The sequence below is a fragment of the Schistocerca americana genome, chromosome 5 (genome assembly GCF_021461395.2).
Source record: "Schistocerca americana isolate TAMUIC-IGC-003095 chromosome 5, iqSchAmer2.1, whole genome shotgun sequence".
In the NCBI taxonomy this organism is placed as follows: Eukaryota; Metazoa; Arthropoda; class Insecta; order Orthoptera; family Acrididae; genus Schistocerca; species Schistocerca americana.
The window spans coordinates 35,826,242-35,847,188 of record NC_060123.1 but is presented as its reverse complement, the minus strand read 5'-3'; the positions used below and the strand labels follow the sequence as shown (position 1 = coordinate 35,847,188).

Sequence of the window (20,947 nt, the reverse complement as noted above, 5' to 3'; positions counted from 1 at the left end):
TACACGCCATCCAAGCTCTGTTTGACTCAATGCCCAGGCGTATCAAGGCTGTTATTACGGCCAGAGGTGGTTTTTCTGGGAACTGATTTCTCAGGATCTATGCACCCAAATTGCGTGAAAATGTAATCATATGTCAGTTCTAGTATAATACACTGCTGGCCACCGTAAATGCAACACCCTGAAGGAAGCATCCGAATCAAGTTAAATTTACACCATGGGTTTGCAGCGATGAGATATGCAACTGATTAGAATTTCAGTGCAGACGCACATCACGCGCGCCTGTGGCGCCACCTCATAGCGCCATTTCAGGCTTGGCGACTTCGACGAGTGTGCGTTCGGCACGTGTGTTTACCTTGTGGTTGTTTCACAAGACGATCAGTTATGCCTCGTAGACAACAGCGAACATCGTTTGATCAAGTATCCGAGTTCGACAGAGAAAGGATAGTGGCTTACCGAGATTGTGGATTATCATACAGAGAAATCGCTAGTCGTGTTGGACGAAACCAAACAACTGTAATGCGGATATGTGACCGTTGGATGCAGGAGGGTACGACGGACCGACGTGATCGATCGCATTCACCTCGGTGCACCACTGCACGTGCTGATAGGCAAATTGTGCGCATGGCAGTGACGGATCGCTCAGTGACATCCCGAACCATAGCACAGCACATTGCGTCTGTAACGCATCATTCAGTGTCTGCGCGTACCATTCGACGCCGTTTACAGCAGAGTGGTCTGTCCGCAAGACGTCCATTGCTTCGTCTACCATTGACGCAGAATCACGGACGTCTCCGTCGCCAATGGTGTGATGACAGACGGATGTGGACGGCAGAAGGGAATGACGTTGTCTTTACTGACGAGGCACGCTTCTGTCTGCAGCACCACGATGGTAGGATTCGAGTGTTGAGACACCGTGGAGAGAGGATGCTGGACAGCTGCATTATGCACCGCCACACTGGTCTTGCACCGGGTATTATTGTATGGGGCGGTATTGGATATTACTCTCGCACGCCTCTAGTACGCATTGCCGGTACTTTAAATAGCCGGCGCTACATATCCGAGGTGCTGGAGCCAGTTGTCCTACCTTACCTTCAGGGCTCGGCCACAGCCATATTTCAACAGGATAATGCGCGACCACACGTGGCACGCATTGTCCAAAGATTCTTCGTCAATAACCAGATTGAAGTGCTCCCCTGGCCGGCTCGCTCTCCGGATCTTTCGCCGATAGAAAACATGTGGTCCATGGTTGCTCAACGAGTGACCCAGATTACATCCCCAGCTGCCACACCAGATGATCTTTGGCAACGTGTGGAAGCTGCTTGGGCTGCTGTACCCCAGGAACACATCCAACGTCTCTTTGACTCAATGCCGAGGCGTGTGGCAGCGGTGATCTCCAACAATGGCGGCTACTCTGGCTACTGATTCTGGCAGGAACCACATGTCACAGACGTCTGTAAACGTAATCATTTGATACTTGGTCAACATGTTATCTACAAAACAAATTTTGTTGTGCTACCTCTTGTCTTTCTTGGTGTTGCATTTACGGTGGCCAGCAGTGTATATTTGTCCAATGAATACCCGTCTATCATCTGCATTTCTTCTTGGTGTGACAATTTTAATGGCTAGTAGTGTACTACGCACATTGCTACAACTTTACTGTACAATGGACGCACCAAAGGCACAAAATACTTACGTGCAACTTTTCGGCCTCTCTGAGGCGTCTCTCGATGGCCACGAACGGGGAATTTTGTGGGTTACGTCCGCTCGGAAAAAGTTCCGCATACAGTCTTGCAGCAACTCTCCAACTGCAGCCCACTTTGCCATATGCAAGCACCATGTCGGCCGTGTCTGCAGCTATGTTTTGAACTGCCGTGAGAAACGTTACTGCAGTGGCAGACCACAGACGTTTCTCTGTAGGATGCGCACAAGGACTGCGCGAGGATTAAAGCCTTTCTCTGCCTCGTGATGACTGGGTGTTGTGTGCTGTCCTTAGGTTAGTTAGGTTTAAGTAGTTCTAAGTTCTAGGGGACTGATGACCATAGATGTTAAATCCCATAGTGCTCAGAGCCATTTGAACCATTTTTTTGATTATGGCCCGTGCCCAGGAATGTTAGTAGGCTCCGGTCGTCCATCCGCGGTACACCGATGTCTAAATGATTGGATACATTCCGTACTCACTCACCAAAACGCTTGTTGTCAGACTTCGACGCTCTCCAGCGCTCAAGTCGTGCTTTTCCGGATATGAGCTGCTTCTTCAAAACCGATCAGTTTGCCTTTCCACACAACATAGTAAACTTTGCCGGTGGCTTTTAGCTACATTCAATATATGTGGTAAATCAGAATTCCACTAACAAACCTTCATAGCTGGGAATATATACAGGTGGCAATATGGACCAAAACAAGAAAACAATGTCCAGTAAACGTGGGCACCAAAACGCATACTTGAACAGCTGTTCGCACTTGTTCGGTAGAAAAAGATGTGTTTGACATCAGCGAAGATGAACATGTACTCACAGCTCTTAAGGCATGCATTTTAGAGCCCAAGTTTACAGGATATCTTTTTCTTCTTTCGGTGCATACTATGTGCTCTGGAAGTTATTCGGTGAAGTCCGTATTCACGTATGTTCAGCTATTGCGACATAAACACCGCTAGGTCGGGTTTCCGTCGTTGTATCAGGCTTTTCAGTCTTCACTTATTTCCACAAAGGCTGTTTAAACACTACTCAATGATTTGCGCTGCTGAACAACGAACTCTCAGTGCCAGCAATTTGGTTAAAAAAAAATGGTACGCTTCAACGACAGTTTGAATAACTGCGGCTGGTCCCGGCAGGCATGGGTGTTATGTGCTGTCCTTAGAATAATTTAGGTTAAGTAGTGTGTAAGCTTAGGGACTGATGACCTTAGCAGTTAAATCCCATAAGATTTCACACACATTTTTTAAATAGTTGAATCAGGTGGTTGCATATAGGTGCCTCTGCACAGACTGAGTAAATAGAGGTCAGTGTCAATGTTCATTCCACTTGCAGTGCTTTACATTTATCGTACCCATTTATGAAATCTGGTAAAGAATGCCGTGGATAACTTCCTTTGTAGAACAGTACACTCTGAGAAATTTAATTTTACTTGCAGGTTCAAGAACAAGCTCCTAATATCTAGGAAACACTTATTGTATTCATGAAAATGACACAAAATACATCAAATCTACTCAACAGGGTATTTCAGATTCTCCGTGTTAAACGTCTAAGAGCGGCACGTCACGTCACGGGGACAAAGTGTCCACTAACGCTCCCTGGTGACGCTAGGTACACTTCAGTATTCGCCGGCTGTGGGAGGACGAGATTTCACCGAACTAGCAGGGTCTACCGACCAGGTGTGCTGCATTTGCACAGTGTCATTTTGAACAAGAAAACGTTAACGATGACTCTCTAAGCAGAGAAAGATATTTCAGCAGCGAAACAGGAACTTTCGTTTTGCTTGGGCTTTTCGCATTGACAAGCAATATGTATTGCATACATGCACCGCAGAATGCCTATGCTCTGCCGCCTCTAAGGGGCGTAAACAATACAGAAGGATGCCTTGCGTCCCAAGGATGCGTCAGCGAACGTTTCCTCTCGTAACAGTTGTTACCCCCCTCACTTAATCTGTCAACCTTTACACGTTCGATGCAAAAGACTTTGAGACACCCTGTGTATAATATCTGTCTGAAACTTATCCAGTAATAAGTACTTGCAGTGTACAAAAAGACGAATATACATTCGCTTAAATGACTGATTGTCATTATGCTGGACGGTTATAATTAAAGTGCAGTTACTCACAGAGGTCCAGTGTGGGCTGTAATTACCGTATTGCAGCGAAACTTGATATATAAGATAATGCGTTACGCGAAGCCAATTTACACCGAAAAAAATTAGTTCCAGTTTTAGCCACCAGGTGCAAATCTGGCACTATACAGAATCTCGTCAACGTCTCCAGTGCTTATATTGAACAAATTGTGTGGGCAGCAGTTAACGATAAAGCCAACATTATGCCGTTCTTACTTGTTTGACCTTACCTACTCACGTTCCGTTCCCAATACATTACTTATGGAAACATTTCTATACATCTTACTTGCATTCAAAGGCTCGGATTTGCACCTGGTGGCCAAAACAATTTTTTTTTTCCCAGAGTAATTCGTTTCCGAGACCCGCCAGGTTAGCCGAGCGCGCTAACGCGCTGCTTCCTGGACTCGGGTAGGCGCGCCAGCCCCGGATTGAATGCGCCCGGCGGATTACCGACGAGGGCCGGTGTGCCGGCCAGCCTGGATGTCGTTTTTAGGCGGTTTTCCACATCCCCCTCGGTGAATACTGGGCTGATCCCCACGTCACGACTCAGTTACGCGGCTCGCAGACATCTGAACACTTTCGCACTATTATCTACGAAGTTTCGCTGCAGTACAATAATTACAGCCCCCACTTGTAGCCGCTCAGTGTCATTCAATACGATCACGACGACACCCCTCCATGGACGTTAACACTCGTGGTGTCACTCGCCTTCATACATGGCAGTGGACGTTTGAGAATTCGTGACGCTAGCTCAATGGTCGTCAGTTGATTTAAATGTATTTCCCGGCTGACTCTAAATTCAATTACTGCATCGGGGGTGAGGAGAAGGAACACACCCTGGTGGTACCAGCATTATGCGTATTTAGATGTTCGATTAATCTGAATGTTTTGCAATGTTCCAGCGATTCTATTCGAACTCTATGCTGATGTACCGACAAGGACAATTTTCGCAGATAAACATGCAAGTACGTAATGGATGTTCAGTTTCTCAATATACTTCGTCGCACTCACACATTATACATCCGCTGTAAGAACAATTTCATGCATTTACATTTTTGGTGTCCCGCAATGTTGGTTGGCTAAATATTATGACGATACGTTGCATACAACTTCCGCATATATTGTTTATCATGTAGTGAATACTACGTAATGAAGTTAAAATCGTGGATAAAATTCAAATATAGTTTGTTTATTAACACTTCTCTTTTCACTAATTAAATATGAAATATGAATCGGGATTGGAGGTGATGATCCTATCCTTCTTTTTAGTATTTTAGGTCCCCGTTAATTAATATCTGGTAGTAAGTAAGCAAACTATTTTTTAGGCTGGCGCGTTGTTTGTATCAGTTACCCCCGCAACCGTCCAAGGATAAGATTCTCCGCGCACACGCGTTTCACCATTTTATAAAATGCAGAATTACGTAAACTATAGGTTTCCGTTGCGCACAACTTTCGTGGGTTGCACAACCATAATAGTTTCCCAAGAGTATTTTTCCCAGCTAACACAAAGTTCGAATTATGTTGTCGGATTCATTTTCACTTCACCCGACAATAAACGTCTCTGGTCACTTCGTCACACGTAATGTATTGTGGCAGTAATATTTTTCATGTCTGGTGCAAAGTGATATCAAAAGTGCGCGGAGAGGTTTTTTTTGGTCATGTGTTGTTTTTTATCTTTGCCGTAAGACTATAGAGGCTCCTAGTTTTTGTTACTTCTCTTTTGTCTTTTTAGTTCCTTCTCATTGTGAGTTTTTACGAGTAAATATTTTTTCGTTAACTAATTACACCGGACGGCTATGCAATTATTTGTTGGAGGCAAGTCACCTACACTATTTCAAACGTGCTTGAAGAGTCTTTAAATAATCTCCTTAACGAATTTCGCAGTCGCGTACCACTTTTTCATCGATTAGCCCGATCGCGATAGCTGAAGGTAGAGAGTTCAATAATGTGTTACATGTTCTTTTATATGTATTAAAAAACAAACGCGCCCCTATATCTTTCTGTCCCGCTTGGTCTTTGCTACTTTGCTTTTTATTACTTTTTATTATATTGCTTCTTAGTAATACTGTGCAGTTATTAAAGTTTCGTATTACTTTCCCCTTTTTAATTTTTCCCCGATTTTAATTAATATGATGCTAATTGACACGCCTGCCCGCAAAGTACCGTTATACACTGGAGTAGTTGCAGTTTAATTATAACCATCCAGTTGTGTAGCAAAGATAAAAAGTGTGAACTGTAAGTTTTCGTGTGCATTTAGAGGAAGTTGCAGATGGTGGAAACCTTTTCCCGTGGCAGAAGGAACTGGGTAAAATTTCGCGAGCGATGACTAATGCCCTAATTACCATTGCGGATTGGGTTCTTGAAACGGACGGGGCGACAACCATTCTTAGGAGAAAGAACGTTTAAATTGTGGACCATAGCCAACGGTATATGCAAAGTAACAGAGACACCGGCTCCGTGAAGTCACGCAGTCGTCAGGCGCTCTACTCGTATCTCCCGTAGGCTACGGCGGTGGCCGCTGCAGGCTGTCAGAGGAGCTGCAGCAAGTGGCTGGGTCTGCGCGCGGCAGCGGCAGCGGCACGTGACTTCTGGGAGCGGTCCCGCGTCTCGAGCGCTGTGGGACTGACGGCCGTGACGGCCGCACTCGCGCCATATCTCGCCGAGTCAATTTCGTTTTCAATTAGGCCGGACTCACAAATCGCGGGCCCGGCGCCCGGCTGACGCCACTCGCTCGTCCTCTTCTCCCCTCCCCTCCCCCCCCCCCTCCTCCTCTTCCAGGCCCGGCCACTGTGCCGGATTTAAGCTGATGGCCCAAGGGACCTTCGTCTCTCTCTCTCTCTCTCTCTCTCTCTCTCTCTCTGTCTCTATCTCCTCTCCGTCATTCTTTCCCTTCCGGCACTCAGGACGACGTCCCCGTCGCCGTAGCTCGTAGAACGGACTCAGACCTTTCTTACCGTAATTGTATCTTTCGCCAAGTGTCGGGGAAGCGACGTGAAAATATTTGATAGCTGCCCTTTCGCTAATGAAGTTCAGTAATGTCCCTGCCCGTGCTGTAGTTGCGAGGCGAAGACGATGCCTGAGGGGATCAGGACGCCGTGCTGTTGACGTCTTTCAGCTGGCGGGGTTTTCTTCTAGTAGCAGTAAATCACGCGTTGGATCTACACAAATATGTCATCTGACGGTAACTTTTTAATAGTTAATGCGTTATTATATCTAACCTACCAGAAACTGATTGCAGCATTCTTCGTACCGTAAAACTGGGCAACTTTGTGACAGTGTTAGGAATTTTTGTATTATATGTACGGCGATATTTACTTTGCGACGGCCGGAGTGGCCGAGCGGTTCTAGGCGCTACAGTCTGGAACCGCGCGACCACTACCGTCGCAGGTTCGAATCCTGCCTCGGGCATGGATGTGTGTGATGTCCTTAGGTTAGTTAGGTTTAAATAGTTCTAAGTTCTAGGGGACTGATGACCTAAGATGTTAAGTCTTAATAGTGCTCAGAGCCATTTACTTTGCACGTGTATGGATCTTTTTGTAACCTTTATCCCTTAATACTTATGACAGTAAAGTTTTATGTATAGTGACGTATTCAGAATATGAAACATTAACTGTCACAGAGTTACCCCTCACCCCACACCCCTCCCCAGCTCAGGACAATATTGTGACAAGAGGTCTAAGAGAGGTAGAGTAGAGTAGTGTAGAGTAAAGTAATATTCATCTGCCCGGCCGGTTAGCCGAGCGGTCCAACGCATGGCTTTCTGGAGCGGGAAGGAGCGCTTGGTGCCCGGCACAAATCCGCCCGGCGGACTCGTGTCAAGGTCCGGTGAGCTGGCCACTCTGTGAATGGTTTTTTGGCGGTTTTCCATCTGCCTCGGCGAATGGGGGCCGGTTCCACTTATTCCGCCTCAGCTACACTATGTCGGCGATTGCTGCGCAAACAAGTTCACCACGTATGCGTACACCACCATTACTCTACCACGAAAACATAGGGGTTACACTCGTCTGGTGTGTGACGCTCCTTAGAGGGGTCCACCGAGGGCCGAACCGCACAATAACCCTGGGTTCGGTTTGGGACGGCAGAGGGGTGAAGTGGACTGCGATAGTCGTCGTGGGGTTGTGGACCACTGCGGCTGCGGCGGGGACGGAGCCTCTCCGTCGTTACTAGGTCCCCGGTTAACATACAATACAATACAACAATATTCATCTGCCACAAAGATGGAATGACCTAGTGCTTCTTTATGACACACTATTAAAACTTCGTAACGGATTTGTTCAGCTTTACGAGACAAAAAAGAAAACTAAGTCATCACATGTTTAATTCGACATTTCGGCAACTGCATCGTGTATTTAGAAACAAAGTTGTAATACGAAAGCCGGCCGGGCTGACCGAGCGGTTCTAGGCGCTACTGTCTGGAACCACGCGACCGCTACGGTCGCACCTTTGAATTCTGCCTCGGGCATGGATGTATATGATGTCCTTAGGTTATTTAGGTTTCAGTAGTTCTAAGTTCTAGGGGACTGATGACCTCAGATGTTAAGTCCCATAGTGCTCAGAGCCATTTGAGTGAATATATTCAATTTTTTGAAATACGAAATAAGTGAACCATATTCTATACACATGTTGGTGTTATGCTTAAAGTACAGACTTCTGGAAAACCGCAATTTTAGGAAATTTAAAGTTCAGGCATACAATTATGATCACTTTTTTACAAGTAACCATGTCCCAGGTAGCAATTGAGTACAGATTTTTTAAGAAATCTTCCCGAAATGGAGGCTTTAAAATCCCTCCGACATATGCTCGGCTCACTGCCTTACACATCATTAGCATTTATAAATGCTTGCGTAAGTCATTGTGAATTGCAGTATCATGGTCAGCGGACTCATTTCACGCAGCACACAGGAAGCCTAACAGCATTTGTTGTTGGCGTATGTTTCTTGCGATACTGCAGTCGACCGCGACGTGTTATTCTTACGACGGCCCATAAGGAACTTAAATCGATCACATGCTGATAAAAATACTTTGCGACGGAAACAAAAAAAAGTTTTATGTTACTGTTAGTAGTTTTATCACATCATGATGCGATCGTACTCCCAGAGGAATCTTATCAAAATGTCGCTGGCAGAAAAGAATACGCACAAACGGAACATTAGATGCTAATAAATTCGGTCCGAAGAAGCTCGAATAGTTTCTAGTATAAATTACTATCAATCTCCATTGGCCGAATTAAACTACCTGTTGTAAAAGCCAACTATGAGACTGATGACAGTATTGTGCCTCGTTGGCGTGAAATGATCGCGGAATTTTGCCGTCTCATTAGAAGGCTGCATGTTTTAAGATTACTCACGGCGACGTTTCATTTCTGTTTTCTCCTCTTGCTGGAAGCGCTCGAACTGAAAGCCTCGGACGCGCTTTCTCTTCTTCCATTTGTAATTTCCAATGCGGGGAGCACGTCGAGCTCAAACAGCTCCGGTGGCCAACTTGAGCGTGAAAGCGAAATCCGATGAAATATGTCCTAAATGAGTCGGAAGACGCGGTGGGGAGGAGCGGCGTATGCGACAAGAAAACTGGTCGGATGCCAGCGCCGCTCTGGTTAAAGACCTCCCGCCCTCGTGATACATCGCCATCGACCAGCAGGCGACACAGGCGCTCCATTCCAGCGTCCGGGAGGTCCCAAATCTGAGGGCAGCCGCCTCGAATAAATGCGCTCGCATCGAGGATTTTAATCCCGCTCACCCCCGGCAGGGACACTTTAGTGTCTCTGTATCTTAAAAACATTTCTATCTTTCGTTGATATTGTAAACCAAGAACGCAATTGTTTCTTGTAACTGTAGGAGATGAAATTCCTCTGACGCCTCTACAACTGTTATTATGGTGGGCTGATCTTTACGGAGACTGATTTCATATCCTAATTTTCTCGCTTTCGTGAATTTATGATGTTTTATTTCTAGTGCCACCAGTATCCGCCATAGTGAAAGTACTGGAAGCGGGGTGTAGCAAAGCTAATGCAGTGAGCGCACAGCTACGATCTACTCTCTTCTGCAAGAAGGAGCACGACTGCTATGATTGCAGGTTCGAATCCTGCCTCGGGCATGGATGTGTGTGATGTCCTTAGGTTAGTTAGGTTTAAGTAGTTCTAAGTTCTAGGGGACTGATGACCACAGCTGTTAAGTCCCATAGTGCTCAGAGCCATTTTTTTTTTCAAGATGGAAGTCAGTACCAAGACTAAGTTATCTGTGCACCGTTCAATCTTTCGACCAACTTTGTTGCATGGGAGCGAAAGCTGGGTGGATTCAGGTTACCTTATCAACAAGGTTGAGGTTACGGATATGGAAGTAGCTAGGATGATTGCAGGTACTAGTAGATGGGACCAATGGCAGGAGGGTGTCCACAATGAGGAAATCAAAGAAAAACTGGGAATGAACTCTATAGATGTAGCAGTCAGGGCGAACAGGCTAAGATGGTGGGGTCATGTTACACGCATGGGAGAAGCAAGGTTACCCAAGATACTCATGGGTTCAGCAATAGAGGGTAGGAGGAGTCGGGGCAGACCGAGGAGAAGGTACCTGGATTCGGTTAAGAATGATTTTGAAGTAACAGGTTTAACATCAGAAGAGGCACCAATGTTAGAACTGAATAGGGGATCATGGAGGAATTTTATAAAGGGGGCTATGCTCCAGACTGAACGCTGAAAGGCATAATCAGTCTTAAATGATGATGATGATGATGATGACCAGTATCCGCAGAACGTTTAACTTGAAACTTCTTTCTTTTGGTTGTATTTCCTAGCAATAATAGCGCTTCGTTGTTCTGGGTGACCCAAAAGTCCGTTAGCATTTGAAAGTGCACTAATTCATGGAATAATGTAGGTACAGAGGTTAAAACTGACGCTCATTCCTGAAATGACATAGTAGGTTACTGAAAGCAAAAACGAGGGCACAAACTAGCCCATAGATGGCGCTGGACAGCAACAAATCACAGACGCCGAGTTAGAATCGCGCACAAGATGAGCTGTAGTGAGTGAGGGAGTCAGATACGTCGCGGCATATTGACATTACCAGAGAAGGCACTATGAGTGAGGTTATGCTATGAGAATGAAGTATCTGCTATTGCAGCTTCACGATCCTACTGCCATTAGAAGGGTAGTCGAGAGGGCGAAAGTTCTGTAACAAGTGTCGCTTTGATGAAAACGTGGAAACCCCATTGCATGACGATGAGATCACCGTTCAATCGTGACCGGACTCTTTCTTCGAGGAAATGCGGGTTGCTGCATTTCAAACAGTCGGCGTGGCGGGTGCGAGGTACACTGATATGTTAAAGAACTGCATCATTCCCAGCCATGCTGATAGAAACCTGCTGGAAGGTACGACATTCATGCAGGATGGTGCACCACCCTACGTTGCTACACGTGTGAAAGACCTCTTGTACACATCGTTTGGTGTGGATCGCGTGCTGATCCGCCACTTCCGTCATGCTTGGCCTCCAAGATCCCCAGACCTCAATCCATGTGATTATTGGTAGTGGGGTTGCCCGATATCGCAAGTCTACCGCGATTGTCCAACCTCATTAGGCGGTGATAAAAGACAACATCCGACGGCAGTTTCTCACCACACCTAGCAATATGACGTACAGTGCCGTTCGCACCATTGTCCCTTGACGAATGACGGCCGACATGTTCAACATTATTTTATTATAAAGAACATCATCTTTGTTAGAAACCAATTGCTATGTTAAATATTGCTTTTTTATCATCTGAAGCACCATCTGTTGGACATTTTGCGCACTTTTATGGTTTAAATAAAACCTCACGTCAGTTCAAGCATACGTGTCAATTTTTACCTCTCTAACTACATTCAAGATGACTGGGTGTTTGTGTTGTCCTCATGATTTCATCATCATCCAGGAAAGTGGCGAAATTGGACTGAGCAAAGGTTGGGAATTTGTACGGCCGCTGGTAACCGCGCAGTTGAGCGCCTCACAAACCAATCATCATCATCATCTAACTACGTTATTCCGTGCACTTTTGAATTTTAAAATGTTAGCGGACACTTGTGTCATCTTGATCTTTGCTTTGGATGTCCGCGTTTACACTGAAACACAGAGGTAGTGAAATTACGAGACCATGAACGCTTACTGGAGTAGGAAGTGAAGACGTATGGTGTTGGTGAATTCTAACGGCTATATGTCTTTCACCTCATTTTTCTGTAAGTTTCTTTTTCTAACTTCAATGCCATTTTTTTATCTCTATACACGAAAGACAATGTCCCGAATGAATGACTCACTCACTGATTCATCATCGCCCATCCGAAGCTGCTAAGGATAGAAACTTGAAATTTGGAGAAGGCGTTGATTTTGTACTTCAGGCGTCGTTAAAGAAGAGATGTTCTCAAATTCCACCCTTAAGGGAGTGAAATAGCGGATGAAACGCTTTTTGAAAATATGTCGCTATTAAGGCAATATTGAAGATAGATTAACGAAAACTGGTATTTTCTTTCTCGGTCAGAAATTAAAAAACTACGTGTTTGAGCATTTTCGGTAATTTAACGCCTCTGTGGCTGAAATTGTTTTGAAAAACATTTATTACCTAAGAGACACTTACGTATTTTTAATACTACATGTATGAATTCTTTACTTGACTTCTCGGCGATAAATAAAAACATACCTTTTTTTTGTTTTTTGGAAATTCAGTCCCTAAGGGGGTGAAATAAGGGATGAAATAATTAGTGGAAATATTTCATTATGAAAGCATTTTTAAAATTAGTTTCTTGAACATGAATATAAAAAGCAATTACAGACATTGGTTGCGAGTGAACATTGATTGAAATCAATGGAAAAACTTGAAAATTTATGCTGGAGTGGGAATCAAAACCAGGTCTCCTGTATACTAGGCAGAAGCGCTGACCAATGCGCCATCCAGACTCGGTGGTCATCGTAACTGGATGGACTACCCAAGCACGCCTCCCGTCAGAAACAAATTCTCAACTTATCCACATACTGCTAATGTAGTGCCCCTTGCTCATTATTTTGATTACTGGCAGCATTTCGCCAATTCTCGTAAGAGCCTCGTATGCGTCTGCACTGATGAGATCACTGGCCGTCCTCGCCTCAGGGTGGAGAAAAACTGTGTCACAAAATTTCAACCCTGAACAGCTGATACCAGCAGGAACCAAAATTACTAAGGTTGTGTAGGTCGAAAACGCACAGTTTTTAAACTACGGAAACTTGGCGCCATTCGCTCCGATTCGCTGCGGGATTGCCCTGTGGCCGAATGCTCTGGACAACGCATGACCGCGAATGCTTTTCCTGCCGGAGATTGCGATGTATCCAAGACGGCCCGCACGCTCTGCAGTAGCGCTCCAGCCTTCCACTCTGGGGGCCTGGAAGCGAATCCACGGTGGTCCCGACACTTCCATTCTAGTTTCATGATAAGACGTTCCGGAAACAAACCAGCCAACAGCTGTTAGTGCGGATACAAAAAGTCTTTTACAAATTGTGTCGGCCCTGAAAAGGGCCTTTTTTGTAGCTAGGACATAGTTTACTTAAAGCAGGTGCTCGAACGGGCGACCGTCTGATGCGACACAAGCTTGGTAACGTCGAACGGTGTTTTGCCGATCTCTTTCAAAGATTCCTGGCATTGCCCAGATGTGACTGGCGGCATGCTGAATGCGATCCATTAATTCAGAGTAGGTGGTTCGCGTCTGGGTGGGTGAACTAGAACCTTGAAAAGTCCCCACAGGAAAAAGTCCGATGACGTGTGGTGTGATGACTGGGGGAGCCATGTCCTGCGAGCACCCTGCCGTCGAAGAGTTCACTTACATATCGGCGCACAGCACGGCTGTTACGTGCGAGCGCCCCATCATGCTGCAACCACACGCATAGCCGTACGTCCAGGGTAACATCTTCCAGCAGGCCGTATAGAGTTTCTTGCAAACAGTGAAGGTAATTTGCTGTGATAAGTCGAGGAGGTAGATGGACCGGCCCAATCAGATGGTCACCCCAATGCCCGCCCAAATGTTGAGCGAAAATCGTTCTTGGTGTCCGTGGACGTGCGTGACGTGAGGATTTCCCCTTGTGCAGTAATGAACGTTTCGAGTGTTGTGAAGGCCATCGCGATGGAAGGTACACTCGTTGGTAAGCAATGCAATGGTTGGGAAGTCGGGATTTCATGCAACACGTCGCAGAAACCATCGGTAAAACTATAGCCTGTGTTCATAGTCCGCCATGGGATTTAGGTTCAAATGGTTCAAATGGCTCTGAGCTCTATGGGTCTTAACTTGTGGGGTCATGAGTCCCTTAGAACTTAGAACCTACTTAAACCTAACTAATCTAAGGACATCACACACATCCATGCCCGAGGCAGGGTTCGTACCTGCAACCGTAGTGGCCGCACGGTTCCAAGCTGTTGCGTCTAGAACCGCTCGGCCACTCCGGCCGACCGGGATTTAGGTCCTGGACAAAGTGGAAAACAAATGGATGCTGGCCGTCATCCCTCAAAACATTGCAGACTAACCGATGAGTGACCCCCAAGTCGTGTCCAACAGCTCGAGTACTTGTCGCAGGTGCTTCCTCGAAGCGCTCGAGAACAGTCTAGTCAAATTTGTTTGTATGTTCAGATGTGCTAACAAAACTAACGGAGTTCCATTTAAAAAAAACGTAGGTTTGTGTTAAAAAACATACTTCCGTGCATTTTTTTTATGGTTTGTATTAACCAATTACACTAGCCCCACTCCTCACGTTCGGTCTGTGGAATCGATTCGTCAGTATTTGATGTGGTTTACGAAATATATCCAGCGGTAATGTTAGGTGACTCAGCCTGTATATATATAAAATATATAGTAGAAAGCGTCGGATGCTCTTTAAGGCTATTCGCAGATGATGCAGTTGTTTATACCAAAGTAGCAACTCCACAAGATAGTAAGAATTTGCAGAACGACCTGGAGAGAATTCATGAATGGTGCAGACTCTAGCCGGCCGCTGTGGCCGAACGCTTCTAGGGGCTTCAGTCCAGAACCGCGCGACTCCTACGGTCGCAGGTTCGAATCCTACCTGGGGCATAGATGTATGTGATGTCCTTAGGTTACTTAGGTTTAAGTAGTTATAAGTTCAAGGGGACTGATAACCTCAGTAGTTAAGTGCCTTAGTGCTCAGAGCCATTTGAACCATTTTGCAGACCCTAGTAGTTGACCCTGAACGTAAATAAATGTAATACATTGAGCATACATAGGAAATGAAATCCACTACTGTACAGCTACAGTATTGATGACAAACAGCTGGAGACAGCATCTGCCGTAAAATGTCTAGGCGTAGCTATCCAGAGCGCCCTTCAGTGGAATGACCACATAAAACAGATAGTGGGAAAAGCAGACAAGACTCAGATACATCGAAAGAATTTTAAGAAAATGTAACTCATCCACGAAAGAAGTGGCTTATAAGGCGCTTGTTCTCCCGATTCTTGAGTATTGTTGATCTGTCTGGAATCTCTATGGCCGGCCGAAGTGGCCGTGCGGTTAAAGGCGCTGCAGTCTGGAACCGCACGACCGCTACGGTCGCAGGTTCGAATCCTGCCTCGGGCATGGATGTTTGTGATGTCCTTAGGTTAGTTTGGTTTAACTAGTTCTAAGTTCTAGGGGACTAATGACCTCAGAAGTTGAGTCCCATAGTGCTCAAAGCCATTTGAACCATTTTTGGGATCTCTATCTGGTAGGACTGACACAGGAGATAGAGGACATCCAACGAAGAGCGGCGCGTTTCGTCACAGGATCGTTTAACTGGCGAGAGAGCGTTACGGAGATGCTAAACAAATTCCACTGGCAGACGTTACAAGAGAGACATTGTGCATCACGGAGGAGAGATTTACTGTCGAAATTTCGGGACAGCCCCTTTCAGGAGGAGTCAGACAGAATATTACTTCCTCCCACATACATCTCCCGTATTGACCACAAGGAGAAAATTCGAGATATTATAGCCAATACAGAGGCTCACCGACAATAATTCATCCAACGCACTATTCGCGAGTGGAACAGGGTTGGCGGGATCAGATAGTGGTACCGAAAGTACCCTCCACTGCTACACACGACTAGGTGGATTGCGGAGTATGACGTAGATGCAGATGTCGAAGGTAATTGTTGCACGATTCTTGCATACACAGTTAAGCTGAGGTGCGGGTGGTAGGTGCATCACAGTGTGCGGCAGAAATTGTGCGGCAACAGGAACGTACTCCAAATTTGAAGTACGTGGGACATTCCCATTCTTACGAGCAAAACGTCTAAATTGCACACTATATAATATATATACGAGGGCAGTTCAATAAGTAATGCAACACATTTTTTTCTGAAACAGGGGTTGTTTTATTCAGCATTGAAATACACCAGGTTATTCCCCAATCTTTTAGCTACACAACACTATTTTTCAACGTAATCTCCATTCAATGCTACGGCCTTACGCCACCTTGAAATGAGGGCCTGTATGCCTGCACGGTACCATTCCACTGGTCGATGTCGGAGCCAACGTCGTACTGCATCAATAACTTGTTCATCATCCGCGTAGTGCCTCCCACGGATTGCGTCCTTCATTGGGCCAAACATATGGAAATCCGACGGTGCGAGATCGGGGCTGTAGGGTGCATGAGGAAGAACAGTCCACTGAAGTTTTGTGAGCTCCTCTCGGGTGCGAAGACTTGTGTGAGGTCTTGCGTTGTCATGAAGAAGGAGAAGTTCGTTCAGATTTTTGTGCCTACGAACACGCTGAAGTCGTTTCTTCAATTTCTGAAGAGTAGCACAATACACTTCAGAGTTGATCGTTTGACCATGGGGAAGGACATCGAACAGAATAACCCCTTCAGCGTCCCAGAAGACTGTAACCATGACTTTACCGGCTGAGGGTATGGCTTTAAACTTTTTCTTGGTAGGGGAGTGGGTGTGGCGCCACTCCATTGATTGGCGTTTTGTTTCAGGTTCGAAGTGATGAACCCATGTTTCATCGCCTGTAACAATCTTTGACAAGAAATTGTCACCCTCAGCCACATGACGAGCAATCGATTCCGCACAGATGGTTCTCCTTTGCTCTTTATGGTGTTCGGCTAGACAACGAGGGACCCAGCGAGAACAAACCTTTGAATATCCCAACTGGTGAACAATTGTGACAGCACTACCAACAGAGATGTCAAGTTGAGCACTTAGTTGTTTGATGGCGATCCGTCGATCATCTCGAACGGGTGTGTTCGCACGCTCCGCCATTGCAGGAGTCACAGCTGTGCACGGCCGGCACGCACGCGGGAGATCAGTCAGTCTTGCTTGACCTTGCGGCGATGATGACACACGCTTTACCCAACGACTCACCGTGCTTTTGTCCACTGCCAGATCACCGTAGACATTCTGCAAGCGCCTATGAATATCTGAGATGCCCTGGTTTTCCGCCAAAAGAAACTCGATCACTGGCCGTTGTTTGCAACGCACATCCGTTACAGACGCCATTTTAACAGCTCCGCACAGCGCTGCCACCTGTCGGAAGTCAATGAAACTATACGAGAGGAAGCGGGAATGTTTGAAAATATTCCACAAGAAATTTCCGGTTTTTTCAACCAAAATTGGCCGAGAAAAGGAATGTGTTGCATTACTTATTGAACTGCCCTCGTATATATATAATTTCACAATATATATAAATGACCTAGTAGATAGTGTCGGAAGTTCCATGCGGCTTTTCGCGGATGATGCTGTAGTATACAGAGAAGTTGCAGCATTAGAAAATTGTAGCGAAATGCAGGAAGATCTGCAGCGGATAGGCACTTGGTGCAGGGAGTGGCAACTGACCCTTAACATAGACAAATGTAATGTATTGCGAATACGTAGAAAGAAGGATCCTTTATTGTATGATTATATGATAGCGGAACAAACACTGGTAGCAGTTACTTCTGTAAAATATCTGGGAGTATGCGTGCGGAACGATTTGAAGTGGAATGATCACATAAAATTAATTGTTAGTAAGGCGGGTACAAGGTTGAGATTCATTGGGAGAGTGCTTAGAAAATGTAGTCCATCAACGAAGGAGGTGGCTTACAAAACACTCGTTCGACCTATACTTGAGTATTGCTCATCAGTGTGGGATCCGTACCAGATCGGGTTGACGGAGGAGATAGAGAAGATCCAAAGAAGAGCGGCGCGTTTCGTCACAGGGTTATTTGGTAACCGTGATAGCGTTACGGAGATGTTTAACAAACTCAAGTGGCAGACTCTGCAAGAGAGGCGCTCTGCATCGCGGTGTAGCTTGCTCGCCAGGTTTCGAGAGGGTGCGTTTCTGGATGAGGTATCGAATATATTGCTTCCCCCTACTTATACCTCCCGAGGAGATCACGAATGTAAAATTAGAGAGATTCGAGCACGCACGGAGGCTTTCAGACAGTCGTTCTTTCCGCGAACCATACGCGACAAGAACAGGAAAGGGAGGTAATGAGAGTGGCACGTAAAGTGCCCTCCGCCACACACCGTTGGGTGGCTTGCGGAGTATAAATGTAGATGTAGATGAGATTCACCGTGTGATTCTGGTCTTATATGGACCAAATGTAATGTGGCATTCAGCCGTAGTGAAATGATGAGAAAAACTTGAGCAAAGGTGCACAGGCGTAAGTGGTGGTGATCGCAAAGTTTGGATCTTGCACCATGCGATTATCATCTTTACGGCAAGCTGAAAGAACATCTGGTTGGGGGGAGGGCAGAAGGGGACAGGAGATTTTCCAGTAATGAGTGTTTACACCGTGGTTCTCGAATTGCTCTCTACCAAGGAGCGGATTTCTATCCTCGAGGAACTGAACTGTTGGTAGAACATTCTCATAGTTATTTACAGAGGCTTGCTGATTATGCTGAAAAGAAGTGTCCTGTAGGTGTGTCATTTTGGCAACGGCCTTGCCGCAGTGGATACACCGGTTCCCGTCAGATCACCGAGTTAAGCGCAGTCGGGCGTGGCCGGCACTTGGACGGGTGACCATCCGGGCCGCCATGTGCTGTTGCCATTTTTCGGGGTGCACTCAGCCTCGTGATACCAACTGAGGAGCTACTCGACCGAATAGTAGGCTCCGGTCAAAGAAAACCACCGTAATGACCGGGAGAGCGGTGTGCTGACCACACGCCCTTCCTATCCGATTCCTTATTGAGGACGACACGGCGGTCAGATGTTCCCGATGGGCCACTATTGGCCTGATAACGGAGTGCTTTATATGTGTGTCATTTTGAAGTGTATGTCACTTTGAACTGTAGTGCAGTCTTCAATAAAAAGGTATTTGTCCTGCAGTAGTAATGTGTAACTTAATTTTTGGCCCCCTCGTACTTCGTAGTTTATTGCTCTCAGCTTACACTTGTAATTCAACTGTCGGAATCTCTGCCTTCGTTAAACTCTTTTTTTAACGTCGAGTTGTAACACGTGTCCACCTGCCTCAGTCCCATAATTAATTTAATCGGCGAGCCTATGCAAGTATGCTGTCCGTCGGAATAGTTGCTAGACTCGTTTTATTCCTGGCGTATAGAGACGTCAGCCCAGCAACTGCGATGGCGGCTTGTAATGACGACAGTAAACAACAGATGTGCGTTCCATCAGTCAGTTGTGAGCAGGCAGTGTTAATTACAGGACGTGAGAACGTACCGTATAATTACTATTATGTCTGCTATCGCAATGGAGTAATATCTCTAAAACAAGTGTTCAAGATATTTCCGGAATTTTTTTAAGAAGATAAAAGCTTTTGCAAAGATTCTCCCGCATACCTAAACTGCCGAACAGAAACAACGACCCGTGGATGCCTTCCGCGACTTGATTGAAATGCAAAACTCGGAAAATTCCTTTCTTGAAAAAATCATCGATATGGCAAGATTTTGTATTATCGATACGAACCTACCATAAACTACACAGTGCAGAAATTCACATGAAAGATCAGCGCTCTGACGAGATAAGCCACATTGAAGCCAATGTGTGAATATGTAGAACACCTGCAGCTTTAAAACTACGCCTTAACACTTGTTAATTTTTACTATTAAGACAACTTCGAAGCTTTTTTGGACTGACGGGTTAGATAAAAAAAATGGCTCTGAGCACTATGGGACTTAACATCTGAGGTCATCAGTCCCCTAGAACTCAGAACTACTTAAACCTACCTAACCTAAGGACAGCACACACATCCATGCCCGAGGCAGGATTTGAACCTGCGACCGTAGCGGTCGTGCGGTTCCAGACTGAAGCGCCTATAACCGCTCGGCCACACCGGCCGGCGGTTAGATAAAAAGCCGGAGCTATCGACGGTCGAGACTCAGCGTGAATTTAAATCTCAGCAGCGTGTTAATGTTTCTGTCCTGTAGGATAGGACAAAGCTCTGTAGGAACTGCCGTCTGGGCATGGACAGTCTCTACGGGAGGGCGTTACGATGTCCCAGCTTCACTCCCTCAGCATTAACCGATTTCATTCGACTACATCACAGTACCCTCGTTTTTTGGTGACATCGTACATGACTTAAGGGAATTCATTCGTGAATATAAGTGGAAGTATTGAAAAAATTGTCAAAGTTTTCTAAAAAGTACAGCTACAGTTTTGCTCTACCGTATCTACCGTTCGGTAGGTTTTCGTACAGTACATAAGTGACGTAGTAAATGGTAGTACTATCGACAGTACTGGTAGAATTGGTAGGGAAAGAAACATAACTAAATGTGTGAGAAAGAAAATGGGAGCTGACTACGTCTCTCTCTTTCTCTCTCCCTTTTTTGCATAATTAGAACCGACATCATTCACTATTAGTCCAGTGTGTATTTTTTCCTTACAAAATGTAAACTGCATTTTCTCGTGTAAGTAATAAAAGTTATCTGATCGCTTAACTTCCGTGCTTTTATGTAACGAAAGCAATTACTTTTGATGCAAGTACAGTTTACAAGCACAAACATAAAAAATATATGTACTTATTGTTGGGATTTTGTACTCAATGGAATTCTTCATCGTGATCAAAAGCACGAATTTCCCGTTATTGTTGATAATGCAAAAGATGTTTATGAATAACAGAACTTGTTTTATAATAATTCAACGAAGTGTTGAAGGAATGTTTGATATTTATTTTTTGCAGTCTTTGTTTCACGTTACAAATCAGTAGATATCGAATA

General features: G+C 45.5%; 1 pseudogene; it reads left to right on the top strand.

The window, feature by feature from the left end:
• Positions 1-18,708: 18,708 nt before the first annotated feature.
• LOC124616841 lies at positions 18,709-18,825 on the top strand (annotated as a pseudogene).
• The last annotated feature ends 2,122 nt before the right edge of the window (positions 18,826-20,947 follow it).